The sequence below is a fragment of the Capsicum annuum genome, chromosome 4 (genome assembly GCF_002878395.1).
Source record: "Capsicum annuum cultivar UCD-10X-F1 chromosome 4, UCD10Xv1.1, whole genome shotgun sequence".
In the NCBI taxonomy this organism is placed as follows: domain Eukaryota; kingdom Viridiplantae; phylum Streptophyta; class Magnoliopsida; order Solanales; family Solanaceae; genus Capsicum; species Capsicum annuum.
In genome coordinates, this window is record NC_061114.1 from 221,332,160 (window position 1) to 221,350,764 (window position 18,605).

Genomic DNA, 18,605 nt, shown 5'->3' on the forward strand with positions numbered 1-18,605 from the left:
GGGCACACAACAAGCATGGAAATCACATTGGTAAAATTGTCCTAAATTCATGTTCATTTCTACCAACTTTTGAGGTAGCAAGGTCATTTTAACATCATCCCAATTTTTATCTACACTTATTTGCTTCTTTCCTCCAAACACACCTTTTATTTCGCCCTCCTTTCCCTCTTTTTTTTGTATCAGTCTCTGTTCTTTCCGTTTATTGTCTCATCATCCTTTCTTTCTTTTCTTCTCTCGCTATCTACCTTCATTTTATCATTCTTTATGGCTTTTGTTTTTTCTTTAAAAGAGGAAAAATAATGAAAAACAATGAAACAAAATGATTAGATCGAACCTAAAAATAAGTTGCCTACGTATCATGTTATACATGAATCAGATCTTGCGTAGTTCGGAAAGCGTATGCATAAACATCACATAATAGAAGTTTTTTTCTTTTTCTTTTTTCTTTTTCTTTTTTTTTCGCGAAAACGAAAAAAAAAAACAAAAGAAAGACGTAACCTCATAACATTTTGATGAAATAAAGAAACAAAACATGCTACGAATTTAGGACCGCTTTAAAAACTAAACAACAAATAGAAAATAACATTCTAGACCCCTAAGACGACATATGTGAAATTACTGATAAAGACCCTAATACCAAAAACAACTTGACTCCGACTTAAAACAGACGCCACCCTACAATGACAAAAACATAAAAGTCTCAAATTGAATAAAGATAAGAAATTCTCTTTCAGACTGGTGCTCTGCGTAATGACCCTGGCTGAGATGGACCTGCCTGTGAAGTTCTCTTTCTCCCATTCAAACTTTGTAGCATGTCCTACAAAGACACCCTGATATTGGAGAAGAAGCTTCGGACCCGTATTCTTGCCTCATGAGGAGTGCAATTAGAAAGATTGTTCTGACACCTTTCTACAATCTTGAACAACTCTGCTAACTGAACTCTCAGTGTCTCCACTTTGGACCCCGCACTTTCATCCTGATGGTCGTCAACTACGCATTCTTCCTGTATTCTCCCTCTAAGCTGCGCTGGTAAGGGTTGACTGATACCCCGAGGGATAGATTGAAGCCAGACCCCATATCCCTGAGTGTACCCTGGATTATCCAAACTTTCTTTGAGTGTGTCCATACCTAGCTTTGTTGCATGCTTCCAAAGATGCTCGTACTTGCTCTCACCTAAGGATTGGTCCTTGAAGTACTCAACATCCTTCAGAAGATCCACTATTGGTGGCACGTCCTGCAGCCTACCCAACTGGCGCATTACCCTAGAAGGACTATATGGTCTATTGCAATTGAGCCCTAACATAACTAAAAGTATCTACATCTGACAACCAAACAAGATTATCTTTGGTTGAAGCCACAGATAAGTCCACAAAATGTTATCCCCAGTTCTTGACTCAAGAAATTCAATCCAAGCATCGACTTCCAGTGGTAGCGAGAATTTATCCAAATGCAACCTGAAGTCCATGGCTTTCACTCAATTAGGAATACAACGATCAACCACGTCTAGTATAACTAAAGAAGGGCCATGCATATGCTCAATGATCCATAACTGCAATATTAGGTTACTGCCCTAAAAAAATCTCATCCCCCCTTCACTTCGGTTAAAGCCTTATATATTTCTATTAAGATCATGGGTATGAGAGTGAACCTGCCCTTTTGATCAACGACCTTCCCCTTTTGAATAGTGCCCTTGTCATTTTGATCCTTATGAAATAGAGCCATCACCACAGATTGCAAATGGGTATTAATACGTCTTTCTTCTAGTGGAAATACTAAAATACCTAACAAAGCGAGGGTGAAGACTTCAAGATGCTTTCTCTCCCACTTCTCCTTAGTCATATGAAATTCATCCCAAAAGCAATCAAAACCTTCCGAGGACCCAAATCTAGGGAATAGAAAGTCTAAAGAAATCCATGATTGATTCAGACAACCCAAATGTCTGTTATTACTCTTCAAACCACACCTTTGTAGAAACCTATTGCCCGAGTGATTCCGAGCTCGGATCACGCTTTTGTCAATATAAGGCAAATGAAGCAGACCAGATAATTCCGCCAACGTAGGCGTCATTTCACACTTTCCGAACCTAAATACCAAATTACTAGGATCCCAAAAGGTCAGCACAGCATCTATTAGGTCTGGACGGGGTGGGACATGCAGAAGTTCTGTAAGATCACCTAATATCTTAAATAGCTCTCGCTGGTCAGTGTAGTTGAACGTGCTCCACCACTTTATTAACTTTTTAGGCACTTTGGAAACCATCATGACTCTAGACCCTGTAGGCTTCATCCGGTAATAACAAGCCAAACTTACAACTCAAAAATTCAAAACAAGACAAGGAATTCCCAAACCTTGGGATTTTATCTTAGAAAAAATACCGTGTGACATAGAGGACAGACCGACATATAACTCAAATTCACCGAACAGTACCGCCGAATGAAATCATCCTACTTGGCAAGAATTAATTGACAATACTAGATTACGAGAAGGAAAACCCAGGCTAAGACTAAAACGAAGGCCAAAAAATAAAAATTAAAATGAAAAAATAGAGAAAAAAAAAAAACAAGAACAAAAAAAAAAAGAGTTTCGTAGTTTTTAGAGTTTTTTATGGCTTTTATTTTTCACAATTCCAAAATTCAAAAGGACTTTTTTTTTTACCTTTCGCACTCATTTTCTCAAAAATATCAAAAAGATTTTCCTTTGTCTCGTTTAGCATGCATTTACAATTCGAAAACTTCAAAAACAATCCAAATGACCATGTTATCCTCAAAGATGTAACATTTAGCACTTAGGGATGCTTTAGAGGTGAGTCTCCTATAAAGGACCAAGTGGACCCCACTAGGTCTCAATATGATGCACATAAGCATGACCTAAAAACTGACCTATATTGGGGTTCACTAACAAGGTTGTTCGGGGGAGCGTATGGTCTATAGTGGCTGTGACATCTTTCCACCTACTCTATAACACCGACGGCTCCCCCCCTAAAATAAGGGTGACTCAACTAGAGGTCGTGTACAACACGTGTACTACGGACTTGTGGTAGAAAGAAGGCCGGGGGGTAGACACATGATACCAGATATAAAAGCGGTAACACATAGGATAAATATTGTAGACAAAGAGCACGAAAACATTCCATAATGATAAAACAATAACACAAAACAACATAAAAAAATATTTATACACCTATAGTGCCAAACAAAGTCGATACGACTCCAAAATAAGCTTGAATTCTGAACAGTCATCCCCAATAGAGTCGCCAGAGCTGTCACACCCCTTTTTCAACATCCAAAAGATTCGTTTTGGGTTTGAAAGGGTTTTTATTATTAAGTGACAAAAGAAAACGATTTGTTTCGAAGAAGGATTGTTTTTACATTGCCCCAGTAGAGTCGCCAGAGCTGTCACACCCCTTTTTCGTACTCCAAAAAGATTCATTTTAAGGTTTGAAAGGGTTTTATTATTAAAGTGACAAAAGATGAAAATTTGTTTCGAAAAAGGACCTTTTATATTCAAAACTCAGAGTCGACACTTGACATAATCTGGTGTGACAAGTCACCTTTGGAAAATCCTTTTCAAAACGATTTTGACTCTAAAACTGATCTGCAAATAGAGATTCTAGCTAAGGAATTCTGTTGACCGAGGAGAAGGTGTTAGGCACCCCTCGATCCCGTGGTTCGATCACGGTCGCATAGCGGAGCATATCGGCTAATTTAAACACTAAGAATGTATAAACCACACAAAGCATGCAAAACAACCAATCAAGAAAAACAAAACAAAACAATCCAAAATTTAGTGTTCAGTCCAATTATACAGTCCAAAATATAAAAATGCAAAAAAATATAAATCATATCCTAAACTAGTCCTATACTAAACTCCAATGCTTCACCTGATGTCTCGGGCCTTCATCACGAACGTCCTCCAAGTACAAGATACTTCGGGGCATTCCCCGGATAAATCAATATAAATCACTCGAGGAATTCCCCGGCCAAATGAATACATTTTATCAAAATGCGGTAAACAAGACCATTCGACACATATTCAAATCATTCCACAATCCACAGGTTCTAACCTTGCCTATCCGAACCCATCATTTGCCTACTAGTTTCGATCTAAAATATGATATTATTCAAATTTAGCAAATACGATGCCTATTTTGCATCAAACAAACACCAATTGATCAACACCAACTAATCACGCTCATTTTTATACGTTTTCAATTCTCAACATGATTAAACTAATTCAATACGCCACTCATCAATCAAGTTTTCAACTCCAAATCCAACATCAAACAAACAACAAACAGGGATTCAAATATACCAACCACACAAATCATTCATAATCACATAAAAATTATTAGAAGAAGAAGAAGAAGAAGAAAAGGTAGAATTGGACCTCAAGAGCTTTCGATTGACTTAATAGAGGATAAGAGCCTTCCCGAGAACCTTGAAGATCAGAACCTCGACTCCCCCGATCGGTTACAAATCAGACCCAAAGAAAAAAAATCCAAAATCCAATTCGAATGAAGAAATCCAAAAAAGAACAGAGGAACACCTGAAGCTTCAAAAATAAACCCAAAAAATGTATGACCCTTTTCCGGCGAGACTTTGCCGGAGTCAGCCATGATTGGTCGATTTACATGATTTTTGGTGGCCAAAACCAACTTTTTCCAGTAGGATTCAACTGAAATCTGGAAAAGGGCAGACCCTTGAGCGCGACTTTGGGTCGGGATGAAGCTGTTGGTACTATTTTTCCGACGAGTTTCATCGGAACAGTAGCCGAACCAGGACTTTTAACGTTTCTAGGGGGCGATTCCGATGGACTTCAAGCAAAAAATCGCTGGAGAATACCTCCTTCGCGATGAGATCTGCTCTCGCCGACACCTATCTTAGCTCGCTATTCGACCCTTTTTCGTCTCTCTCTATTGATCTACTCCCTCCCTCTCTTCTACTCTCCCTCTCTCTCGATCTACCCCATTTTTTGTGCGTCGATGGAGGAGTGTATTTACTGACTATTTTTTTAAGAAGGAAAAAAAATTATGTCTAGTGTGTGTACCCTATTTTTCTCCGGTAGGCTGTGCGAATTCTGGTGATCTCTTCCTTATTCCATGGAAAAAACCATTATCTCATGGGTGTAGTGTGAAGGTTCTTACATAGTGTTTCCAGTGAATTCTCTTAAAAAAAATGGAATCGAGAGTATGCCTATGTGAATTCTATCTATGGCTTGTATTTTTTTCCCCTTTTTGATTTGTGAACAAGAAAAAGAGAGGGTGGGGGTCACATGAGAGGGGGTGGTGGTGAGGTGTTGTTTTTTAATTGGAGGGATAAGGGTTAGGTGTCTTATTTTAATTGAAAGGGTTGTTAGGATGTTAAAAAGAATAAAAGTTTGTTAGAGATTTTGTTGAGAGTTGTTTTTATATTTTTTGTGGGATGTAATTACATGGGTGAGAATATACGGTAGGATAAGGTAAAAATGGGTAAAAAATGCTATCGGGAAGGGACAAAATTACGTGTCTACATCAGGGATCTCATTCTGAATGTTTAGCTTTATATTTCATCTACATGTGATTGAGGGGATATTCCTTCCCAAATGATTAGCATATTATCTTTAGATGTCCTCATCGCTTGGTGTTGTAATGCTAACTATAGTTTGAATATCAAATTGAAATGAATACCGAATTTTATTAAGAGATTGATATCTACCTTTGAGGATTCAGCTTGCCATGTCAAATTCTAATTTTATTAATAATTCATGCTATCAATCTATAACCACCTTTTCTTCTTAAAATTAAATTAGTGCATATCAACCTTTGAGGCTCATTGTATTGGTATCTCATATTTGCAACAAATGCTCATGAAAGTAATCAAATAAAATGGTTAGGTTATTACTTTTATCTTCCCTCTCTTTTCCTATTTCTGCAAAAGAATTTGTCCAATTTCTAAGTACTTATAGGTTTCTTTGGAAAGTAGGGAAAGGAAAATTAGAGGAAGGATCAAAGCTTGTAACTTGTAATTGAATAGTTTTTCTATTTTTCCATTCATATAAGTGTAGAAAAGAATCAAATCTATTTCATTTTCTTTTCCAAATATTATTCTTATTAAGCTTCCCTGTTGGCAGTAACCTTTATGTTTCTAACATCCTTCACAAGTTCTTTATTGAGGTAAATAAAGAGGGAACAGAAGATGTTGCTGCAGCTGCTAGTGTTGTAATACTAAGAGCATTGATGGGGGAAGAAAAATTAGACTTTGTTGTTGATCATACGTACCTTCTCCTCATTAGAGAAGATGCAATGGGAAGGTGGAGTATTTCCCTATAAGAGAGGATGTCATTTTGCAAAATGAAACACCTATTAATCTATACATTCTGGTAACTGAAACAGTGATAAGAAGATCTTTCTCGCTCTTCCACTTTTTTGTATTTGTGAAAGGAACTTATCGGCACATTCTTTTATGTATTCCACGGTTTTTTACTACTATAAAATATGCTTCTGCTTTTTGTCAGATATGTAGACTTTATCTAGATTTTTTTTTGGTTACCAAAGAGGTGATACTTCAGAAAAATTCGATCATACAAATTATAACACATTAGCTTATAATAGTTCAAAAGGATCGGGTCATCTTATAGATTTTGCGGCAGCCAGCACTGTGCAACTCACATTCTAAATTATGGGTATCATATAAGTCTTTTGTATTTCTGTTCTGATTGGTTTATTTCTTCTTATTTTGTCTCTAAATTGAAACAAACTATCAACTATACATGATGGCATTCTGTTATCAGTGTGGGAGCATGGCAACACTGGAAAAAATATATTTTAATTTCAAGTTCGAAATTTATATTTTAAATTACTTCTTCATAGCTTTAATAAATTGGAAATTCTGGCGTTACCTGTATGCAGATTTGAGGAACGGGAAGAGCCCGGTTCAATATTTTTTTTTCACTAAAATAATTGCTTTAATTCAGCCACTAAATTTGTGAAGGGTGGAAGATACGTACTTACTGGACAAGCTGACGTTTCTTTGAAGAGGTAATCTTGGACCCTATGCTTGTGCTGAATGGAATTTTAAGTATTCATCAAAATTATTCTTTTATTTGCAAAAAGAATGATAACAAACTTTCTTGCTCACTTTAACTGTTTCAATTTCAGGGGGTTTTCTATTTGGCTCAAATTTGTTATAGGTATCAATTTCAGAGCAGATAATGAACCTTTCAAGGTTAGACAATTTTTCACACTTTCTTTAATGTTTTCTCAAGATGTGTTTTTATTTGATGGTATTTTCATGTTTGAGCCTGCAATACTCTTCTTCAAATCACTCAGAAATTTGAGATCACAAAACACTTTTGACATGCTTACAGGGTTGCAAATGTTCACAATTTTGACGTATGAGGCCTTCTAAGCCTCTCACTAACTTGCAATCAATATCTTGAGGGGGATAGGAGTATTTTTTCAAGCAAACCCTTCGTAAATTGTTACAATTGTAATTGAGGACTACGTTAGATCACCAAATCACCTAAATAAAGTATTTGATGTGGCTGGGCTAAAAAACTTCTGTTTCCCGTTTCTTAGATGCTTAAATGTGGTGGAGAATGGTCTACTGTAGCTGATATGGTTCATCACAATCAACGACAGGTTGTCTTCACACCTACGTCTGCCAAAGAATTTTCAGAACACATTGCTTATGAGTGGAGATACGTGGTAGAAAATCAATGTCATTACATTACTATTAAAATACAATGGCACAGGCCTCGCCCATCTAGTCATAGTATAAATTCATAGTGTAAAAAACCAAGTTGTACATATGGTAAGATTCAAATAATTAGAAATCCTTTTCCTGCCACAACAATTATGCAGATTACTGTTTTCATGCTTTATATTTTATATGAATTTAGAAGATTCACTTTCAAGTTTCATCCTTTTCACTTATCCTCATAGCTTTTTCACAAGTAAGACAAAATACTATAACTCTTTTACCCAATACACCTAACAGTAGAAAGGTTAACAAAGACATAGTACATTCACAGTGTTATTTATGAAATAAATTATTTTACGTAAACTATTGAAAATTGGGTACGATCCACCTTTGCTAACGGCAGCACGTTGCACTTCAAATGGAAAATAAGGACTTGTGTTCACTAGTTTATAATTGCGAATTCAATAATAATTCTCTACTACACATGAATATAATCCTTATGCTCAGTGAAGATTAACGAATATATTAAGTGTAATTTCATAAGTTTAATCGGAAAAAATATGATGTACGCGTATTTGATTTCTATCTTCATGAGATAGAGAGATTCATGTTTGACATTCGGTTAAAAAAATGTTTTCTAAAGAAGATTTAAAATATATAAAATATGTAGGAAAGATTTAATGTTTTCTAAAAAAAAATGTTTTCATGGTTAAAAAATGAAAGTTTAAGTTCTATGCATTAAGGTGCAAAATATTTACACAATGCCAAATACATGCGGATACGTAAAGAATTTAATATTTAGTAACTCCTTCGTTCATGAAGGCTTGAACAGATGGGGAAAAAATAACATAATATTGTTAGTTACATTGAGATTTGAATTCGATATCTCATGGTTTTTGATCAATTCATTAATCACTAAGTCATACTCTTGAATGCTAAAGAACTTTTACATTTTTGTTTTATTTTAATCAATTATAACACATATTACCCTTAATTTCGAGGTTAATTACTGGTTTCACATTCTGTGATCAGTTGCTTATAGTTTTCTTTCTCGTGATTTGACAGTGAATTTTGTTTTTGAAACTGTCAGTATATACTACATTAGTTTTAATTTGTTTTAGTTATATTATCTGGAAAATCAAATGATATCTTTTTTACCATCATTTTTTGAAATACGTTCTCAATATTTTAATTGTTAGCTATTGTGACTTAATAATATTTTTATGTAGTTTCTAAATATGTAAAATGTATTTTTTTGAAAAAAATATTGAAGATTCTATATTTGAATTCACATAAATATTAGTAGTTAATTAGGCTCCAGTAATCGAAATCAAGACAAACAAATTCAAATAAGTACTAGATAAATATAAAATCTTCTCATGTATATTTCCACTTCCAAATGACCACTACTTTGGCCAATTTCCTTCTAGCTTCCTAATTATATCCTTTGTAATAACTTGCAAATTTCTATACGTAAAACCTTGAACCTTTACACAAAGGCACAATAAAAACCCTAAAGTATTACTGAAATTTCTCTTCTTGCTTCTTCCATGAATTCTCTCAAAAAAAAAAAAAAAAAAGTTCCAATTACCACCATTCCTAGTGTGGATGAGAAATGTTACTATAATAACCCTTTAGGATGTTTCTTTTGCATAATGAAGGAACCAAACCCATCAATTAGAAGCAATGGAATCAAGAACTACTTTAAGAAAATGCCTTTGGTTGATGAAGATCAAGAACTTGTGCTAGTGTTAAGTGGACTTTGGACCATGGCAATGTCACAACCAAATGACAAAGAGCTTCCATCTTTAGGCATTTTTGAATGCATGGCAAGTCTAATTAACAAAGGTATCAATAACAAATCCTGGCTTCAAAAAAATCAAAACATTTATATTCCTTACTATGCAGCTCATATTATTGGTTCTTATACAATGAACAATGTTGAGTTTGCTATGAAAGCATTGGATTGTGGTGTTTTAGTCCCGTTGTTGGAGCTTTTGAAGGGACAAATGACCTGGGTTGAACAAAGAGTGGCTATTAGAGCAATTGGTCATTTAGCAATCTATGAAAAGACTTTCAAAGGAGTAGCAATTTATGAAGAAGAAATTGTGAAATTAGCCATGAAATTGGCTTCCACATGTCTTGAAGTTGTGTACAAAGAGTTTGTTGGTGTGAAGGACTTAAATGTGAGGTTGAAATATCATTGTGATTTGTTGACTAGAGGAGTTAGAGGTGTCTAGAAATGGAAAATAGTAAAGCTGGGGGAATGGGCTAGTCAACTTCAATGTTGGAGTTTGCATCTTTTAAATTGCTTTGCAATTAAGGAAAGGTGCTTAAATCTCATTTGTGAGCAAAATTGTGATAGTAAACTTGATTATAATTAATACTCACATTCTCTAATAGATGTTGCAAAGTACGGAGAATAATCACATGAAAAAGTGGATGAGCATGTTTGCATTATTATCATTCACAAAATGTAAATTAACCATATGTCACCTTCAATTACATTGGCTAAATTATTTTTTTCTTTTTGTAAATGAAAAATTTGTACTTTTTTACCATAAAAATTCAAGTTTTAAAGGAATTTACCATAGAATTAATTCAGGATTGATTAAAAATTAGGCCTTAAATATTGGTTTGGGGTTGGGGTGGGGGTGGGGGAGGTGTGCTAAACTATCATTGAACCGACGCTGATTTTAGGTTAAATATTGCAAGATTTTCTCCAAAACCTTACCCCACTAAGAATACTAGTTTAGGAATACACGTCTCGCACGTATACCTCATTTTAATGAGTTCAAGCGTTACACTAAATAGGATATTTATTTAAATAATAAAGAAGAATACAATAATTAAATTCATCTTTTAAACATGTAAAGATGGAGAATTTATTTAATTAAACCTAACATTTACAAAAAAAAAAATTCTCAAAGCGAATTGAAATTTATCTACCACCTATAACTTACAACAAAATAATACGATGATAGAGATATTAAACCCATGCAATTAAACCTAACCTTTGCAAAAAAAATTCCACAAAGTCGATCGGCATTCATTTACTACCTGTCAACTACAACAACATAATACGATAATAGAGATATCAAAACAATACAATTAAACGTACCTTTATCTAAAAAAAATTCCAAATCAGACCGGCATTTATCTATTACCTGTAAACTACAAAAGTAATATGATAATAAAGATATTAGAACAATACAATTAAACCTAACATTTACATAAAAAAAAATTATAAACTTATTATTTGAGAAGAAACAACAAAGTTATTCAATAATGAAAACTTGTTAATCCTGATCAATAAACCCAACGTAATAGAAAAGAAAATTTAAAATCTAGAAACAACAAAGTCATGTTGTAGAATCAATAATGAAAGTTACATATATACAAACATGAAAAGATGTTTCGTTATTCTTGATCAATAAAACAACGTAATAGAAAACAAAATTCAAAACCTAAAAATTAAATCAATGTGTTATATTAGAGATACAATAACAAAACTATCTACAACTATAAAAGGATGACTTGTTATTTATGATCAATAAAATTAAAATGTAATATAAAGTTACCCAATAACAAAATTACGGTCACAAAGTTTTATTACCTAAAAAAGGACTTCTAAGATTGAGAAAAAGAAAGAAATATAAAAAGTCCTAAATCAAAATATTATAACAAGAAATAATATTCCTAACCTAAAAAAAAAAAAAAAAATCTTGAAAAAAGTCCACTACCCTTTTTAATTGAAACAAAGTCACGCCGATTTAAGTTTTTGAAAGAAAATCTATTTTAGGTCAAAAAATTCACCAATTTTTCTAAAAGAAATGAACTTTACCTTATATAGAATTTTTTTTATATAATAATTTCTTTAAAGTTGAATTTTCTTTAATAAAACATTGTCATAAATTTAGAAATTCAACTAAAAGTAAAAAATCTTCTCCATTTAATTTTGTGTATATATTTATTATAGTCAATATTTAATATTATAAATTGAAGTAAAAATATGAAAAGATGATTTTGTCTATTACAGAGTCTTTTAATGAAGGACAAAAAGTTCAAATCACTTTTCTAAGTAACTTCACACTTTTAATATATTATAGATATAGATTATAGATATAGATATAGATATAAATATAAATTATAATTATAGATATAGATTATAGATATAGATATGACTACATTATATTGAGATTATTATTTTTTTCTCCTTTTCAACTATCAATGTAAAACTTTATTTCTAAAAATCTAAAAGTTGACAATTCTAACTAAGTTCAAGAAGACCATTCACCCAAACCCCTTAACTAAGTTCTAAGTGCATGGTCCATCGGTTTCGGAGATTCATTATGTGTCTGCCATTTCGTTATGGCCATTAGGAATGAGCATAAATATCAAGAAATTAAAAAAAAAAATTGAATAAAATTAATTCAATTTTTCGATTTTAATTTTTCGCTTTGGTTTCAATTTATTTTTTATAATTTTAATATTTCGATTTGATTTTCGGTTATAGGGTTCAGCTGATTCGTAGTTTTAGTTAAACCAATTTTTATAATATAGTTCTAAAAATATTTTTTAATTTTTATACATATATACGGTGATTCCAAACTAACCAACACTCGAACAACACCCACCCTGTCAAACGGGCAGGGTTAACCCAGCCCGACCCACTAAGCAAACCCGACCCTGTTTGATCTAGTCCGATCAGCCCACGGGTTATAGGGTACTGGGTTCCGGGCTAGATTAATTTTTTTTGGGCCCGATTAACCCGGTCTAGACCAAAACCAATTTAGGTCAGTAGGTTAATCAACCCGGCCCAGTTAAGTTTTAAAGAAAATGGATTTTTTAATTTATATATTATATAAATTAGTATATAACTATATATATAGTGTATGTATATATTGTAGTATAGATATTGTAGTATATTTTATTTAAAGTAGTACGTATATATTGAATGGTACGTATATATGTGTGTATATTTTCTAAAGTAATACATATATTTAACGTATACATGTGTATATATTTTATAAATTATTATATAACTATATATTTAGTGTGTGTGTGTATTGTAGTATATGTTTTATTTAAAGAAGTACATATATTGAATGGTACGTATATATGTGTATATATTTTCTAAAGTAGTAAATATTTAACGTATACATGTGTATATGTTTTATAAATTAGTATATAATTATATATAGTGTGTGTGTGTATATTGAAGTATATATATTGTAGTCTATGTTTTATTTAAAGTAGTACATATATATTGAATGGTACGTATATATGTGTATATATCTTCTATAGACGTATATATTTAATGTATACATGTGTATATGTTTTATAAATTAGTATATAACTATATAGTGTGTGTGTGTGTATTGTAGTATATATATTGTAGTATATTTTATTTAAAGTAGTACGTATATATTGAATGATACATATATATGTGTGTATATTTTTTAAAGTAGTATATATTTAACGTATACATGTGTATATGTTTTATAAATTAGTATATAACTATATATAGAGTGTGTGTATATATTGTAGTATATGTTTTATTTAAAGTAGTACATATATATTGAATGGTACATATATATATATATATGTGTATATACCTTCTATAGACGTATTATGTATAGAAATGAAGATCTCATATAAAAAAATTTGTAAAATTTAAAATAAAGAATTGTGAGTAGCGTACAAATTTAGTTCTCCCAATTAATATAACCATGTATGAATTTATATTAATTATATGTATATATTATGAAAACAGAAAGATAAGAAAAAATAAGTAATTTCACCTAAAATTAAATTTATATTTAATAAAATTTAATATAATGATAAAAAGTAGAGGACAACATTTTTTAATTTTCTTTTATGAAAATTTTATTGATGTGAAAAAAAATTATTGTGATATTAAGAAAGGTGGTGAATCATTTTTACAAGAAAGGAGGGGATAAAAATGATTTAAAACAAAAAAATAAGGAAAGAGGAAAAATAAGAAAGGAAACGTATTATTGTGGCGAGGATTTGTGTTATATTAATTAGGAGTATTACTCCTTATTACTTTTCTTATTTTATTGCTTTTTAATTTACATTTTATTCCTTATTCTTAATTGATGAAGAAAATCATATTCTAACTTACCAAATATATTAAATGTATTTGAAAAGAAATATGAAGAAATACAATTTCTTTTTTACATCTATCATGTGCAAAAATAATAATATTTTAAAATGAAAATTTCTTATAAAAATTCGTAAAACTAACAAAATAAGAGAATTGTGAGTGATGTACAAAATCAGTTCTCCCAATTATATAATTATGTATGAAATTATATTAATTATATGTATATATTATGAAAACAAAAAAATAAGAGAAAATAAGTAATTTCACCTAAAATTAAATATATATTTAATAAAATTTAATATTATCATGAAAAGTAGAGGACAATATTTTTAATTTTTTTTTTAATGTAAACTTTCTTGATGTGAAAAAAAAAATAGTGTGATATTGTTATCAGGATAGATGTAGTCTTTCTGCTACATGTTCATCTGATCTCATATTTCTGGACATAAAGTATATATATAAATATAAAAATATACTAAGGTAACAGAAAATATTAAATTTGTATCTATAATATAGCAACAAAATGAATATAATTTTAAGACTTATTTTATATATGAATCATTTTTATTAATAAAGAGACTACAGGGTTGTTTAATTAAACAAAGTATCTTCTTGAAAAATACTATAAATTTTTATCTCTAAATCAAACAATAAATATACTTATAAAGTGGCATATTCATGTGGCCATGTAGAATATGAGAACGACAACAAAAATGCACTCAGAATAAATATAAATCAATTTTCCTTTTTAAGAAAAAAAATTAAAAAGGCTAATATTAAACCACAATATATAAATTAGTGTATATAAATTAGTATATAACTATATATAGTGTGTGTATATATTGTAGTATATATATATATATTAGTATATATTTGATTTAAAGTAGTACATATATATTGAATGGTACGTATATATGTGTATATATCTTCAATAGACGTATATATTTAACGTATATATGTGTATACGTTTTATAAATTAGTATAACTATATATAGTGTGTGTGACTATATTGTAGTATATATATTGTAGTATATTTTATTTAAAGTAGTACGTATATATTGAATGGTACGTATATATGAGTAAATTTTCTAAAGTAGTATATATTTAACGTATAATGTGTATATGTTTTATAAATTAATATATAACTATATATATTATGTGTGTATATATTGTAGTATATACATATTGTAGTATATGTTTTATTTAAAGAAGTACATATATTGAATGGTACGTATATATGTGTATATAATTTTTAAAGTAGTATATATTTAACGTATACATATGTATATGTTTTATAAATTAGTATATGACTATATATATATTATAGTATATGTTTTATTTAAAGCAGTAGATATATTGAATGGTACGTATATATGTGTATATATTTTCTAAAGTAGTATATATTTAACGTATTCATGTGTATATGTTTTATAAATTAGTATATAACTATATATTTAGTGTGTATATGTATTATAGTATATATATTTTAGTATATTTTATTTAAAGTAGTACGTATATATTGTATGGTACGTATATATGTGTGTGTATTTTCTAAAGTAGTATATATTTAACGTATACATGTGTATATATTTTATAAATTAGTATATAACTATATACTTAGTGTGTGTATATATTGTAGTATATATACTGTAGTATAAATTATTTAAAGTAGTATGTATATATTGAATGGTACGTATATATGTGTATATCTTCAATAGACGTATATATTTAACGTATAAATGTGTATATGTTTTATAAATTAGTATATAACTATATATTTAGTGTGTGTATATATTGTAGTATATCTTTTATTTAAAGTAGTACATATATTGAATGGTACGTGTATATTTGTATATGTGTATATATTTTCTATAGACTCTAAAGTAGTATATATTTAATGTATACTTGTGTATATGTTTTATAAATTATTATATATATCATTATATTGTAGTATATATCTTGTAGTATATGTTTTATTTAAAGTAGTATATATATTTAACTAACGTATAGTCATATACACGATTATATGTGTAATTGTGTATATGTGTATATATTTTTTAGATTCTAATGTAGTATACTGTATATATAGTGTATATATATTGTTTAATGTATTTAAAATGTATATAGATGGATATATATAGTGTACTAGAGGATCATGACCCGTGTCAGTATGGGCTCAACATTAAGATATTTATTTATCTTTTCAATTTTGATATATTTAAATAAAAATTTTAATAAAAGGATTGCATATGTTTTTTAGGATTCATCCGGAATCTAGCATGAGTTCAACATATGCTATTTTAATATGTATTTAGATAATTTAAGTTGTTAACTATTTAATTTATAATATTTTTTATGTAATTTTTAAATTAATATACGTTACTTTTCTTGTCCAAATTTTTGTGGCATTGATAGTCAATTATATTTTAAAAATAATTTAAGTTTTTAATTATTGTGATTTGTAACATTTTTCTTATATTCCAATTTTAATGACACTAATATAATTTTAAGAGTTGACCAAATATTTTATATCTTTTAAATTTTTTAAGTTGTTAATTATTGTAATTTATAATACTTTTTATGTAATTTTTGAATAATATATGCTACTCTCCTTGTCCAGAGTTTTTATGTCGACGATAGCCAATTATATTTTTTTAAATAATTTAAATTTTTTATCATTGTAATTTATAATATTTTTTCTATTTCAACTTATGTGGCACAATGCTTAAATGACCATAATAATTAATTAAGGGTGATATAGTAAAATATAATTTTTATTATTTATTATTTTTATTATGTTGATTCAAGAAGAATTTGGAAACATTTAGAAATGTGTTGAATGTTACAGATGTCAATAATCCATTTGGTGCTTCTTGATTTCTCAACATTTATCTCTTATGTGTTTTTACTCTTTTGTCCTTTGAGTATATGTAGTAATTTTTTATTTTTTTTTAAAATATATATATATATATATATAGTAAAATAATGGATTCAATATTATTAATTTTTCAATACATAAGTGACTTATAATAATTAATTGCGGGCGACACATTAAAATCACGATTGAAGCAGCAGAAATTAGTCAATTTTTTTTTAAAAAAAAATTATTAATTACAGTACTTTTTATTTAATTTTCAAATAATATATGTTTTTTTATATCTTCTTCTATCCCGTCCCAATTTATATGACACTAATATAATTTTGATAGTCAATAAAATATTTTACGTTGACATATCATTTTGTTATTCTTATTTTTCGAATACATAAATGACTTATAATAAGGAGTGATATAGTAAAATCATCGTTCGAAAGACGAAAATATAATTAAAACATTAAAAGTTAATTTTGTATTTTATGTCTATTTTATTTTTCATTAAATATTATTTATTTTCTTAATACCTAGATGACTCATAATAATTAATTAAGAGCGATTGATTATGTTATTACTATAAAAATTAATATAATTTTATCATATCCAATAGTAATCATCGATAATTCACCGAAATAGTATATTAATTAAATACGGAACGCTATATTTGCATATGCAAACTATGATATTATTAAACATTATTGGATAGTGCATTATATTTATCTTTCATAATAATAAAATTTTAATATATATTTTTCCTGATTTCTTTTTAACTAGATACATATTGATCCAACACAAATTCTAAGAAAATATTCATTAGAAATTTATTTTTTAAAATTAAATTTATTAATTTTTTACTTTAAAAATTTAAAGTTAAGTTTAAATATTAGTATTTCTATATAAGAAAAAAATAATTTTAAAATTTAAATTTACTAAAATAAATAAATAAATAAAAAGATTAATTTTCAATATAAAAGTCAATTAAAATAATAAAATTAATTTACTTTAAATATATAGTTGCAATTAATTAAGATAATTTTTTATTTTGTCAAGATTTATGGTTCACCGATAAAATTTTGAGAGTTGAACAGAACTTTTATCTATTTTTAAAATAGTATTTTAACTTGTAAATTATTGTGATTTATAATAATTTTTACGTAATTATCAAATAATATATTTACTCCTTGTGTCCGAATTTATGTGGCTTCGATACAATTTTTAGAATCAACTAAAATTTTTATATATCTTTTAAATATTTTAAGTTGTTAATTATTATGGTTTGCAATACTTTTTCTTTTATCTCAATTTATGTGGCATTGCTAAAATAATGAGACTCAATAAAATTTCTATATGTCTTTTAAATATTTTAAGTTATTAATTATTGTGATTCGTGGTAACAAATTAGTTTTGAACATTATAGCTAATTAAATAAATAAAAAATTTTACTTTCAATATGTAGTTATAATTAATTAATATAAATTAATAGAATATATTAAATATTTAAACCATTATGATGAAACAATGAAATTATTATATATTGAGGTATGGTATGTAATTAAGTGGGAGTGGAGGGGTTTTTTGGTAATTGCATGAGAGGTGGTCGAAACCACCTCTTCTATATAATAGAAAAGAAAAGTGGTACAATGCTTAGATGATCATAATAATTAATTAGGGGCGATATAGTAAAATCACGATTGAAGCAGCGAAACATAAATGTCTTAAATGACTTACAACAAATAATTAGAGTGACTTAGCTAAATTACTATAAAAGATGCTCGTAAAAAAAAATTAAGTGAACCTCATATAAGACGTCAAGTTAATTTTAAACATCAAGAGTTAATTTATCATTTTTATACCTATCTTACCTTTTTTATTAAATATTATTAATTTTTTAATACTTAAATGATTTACAATAATTAATTAGCAG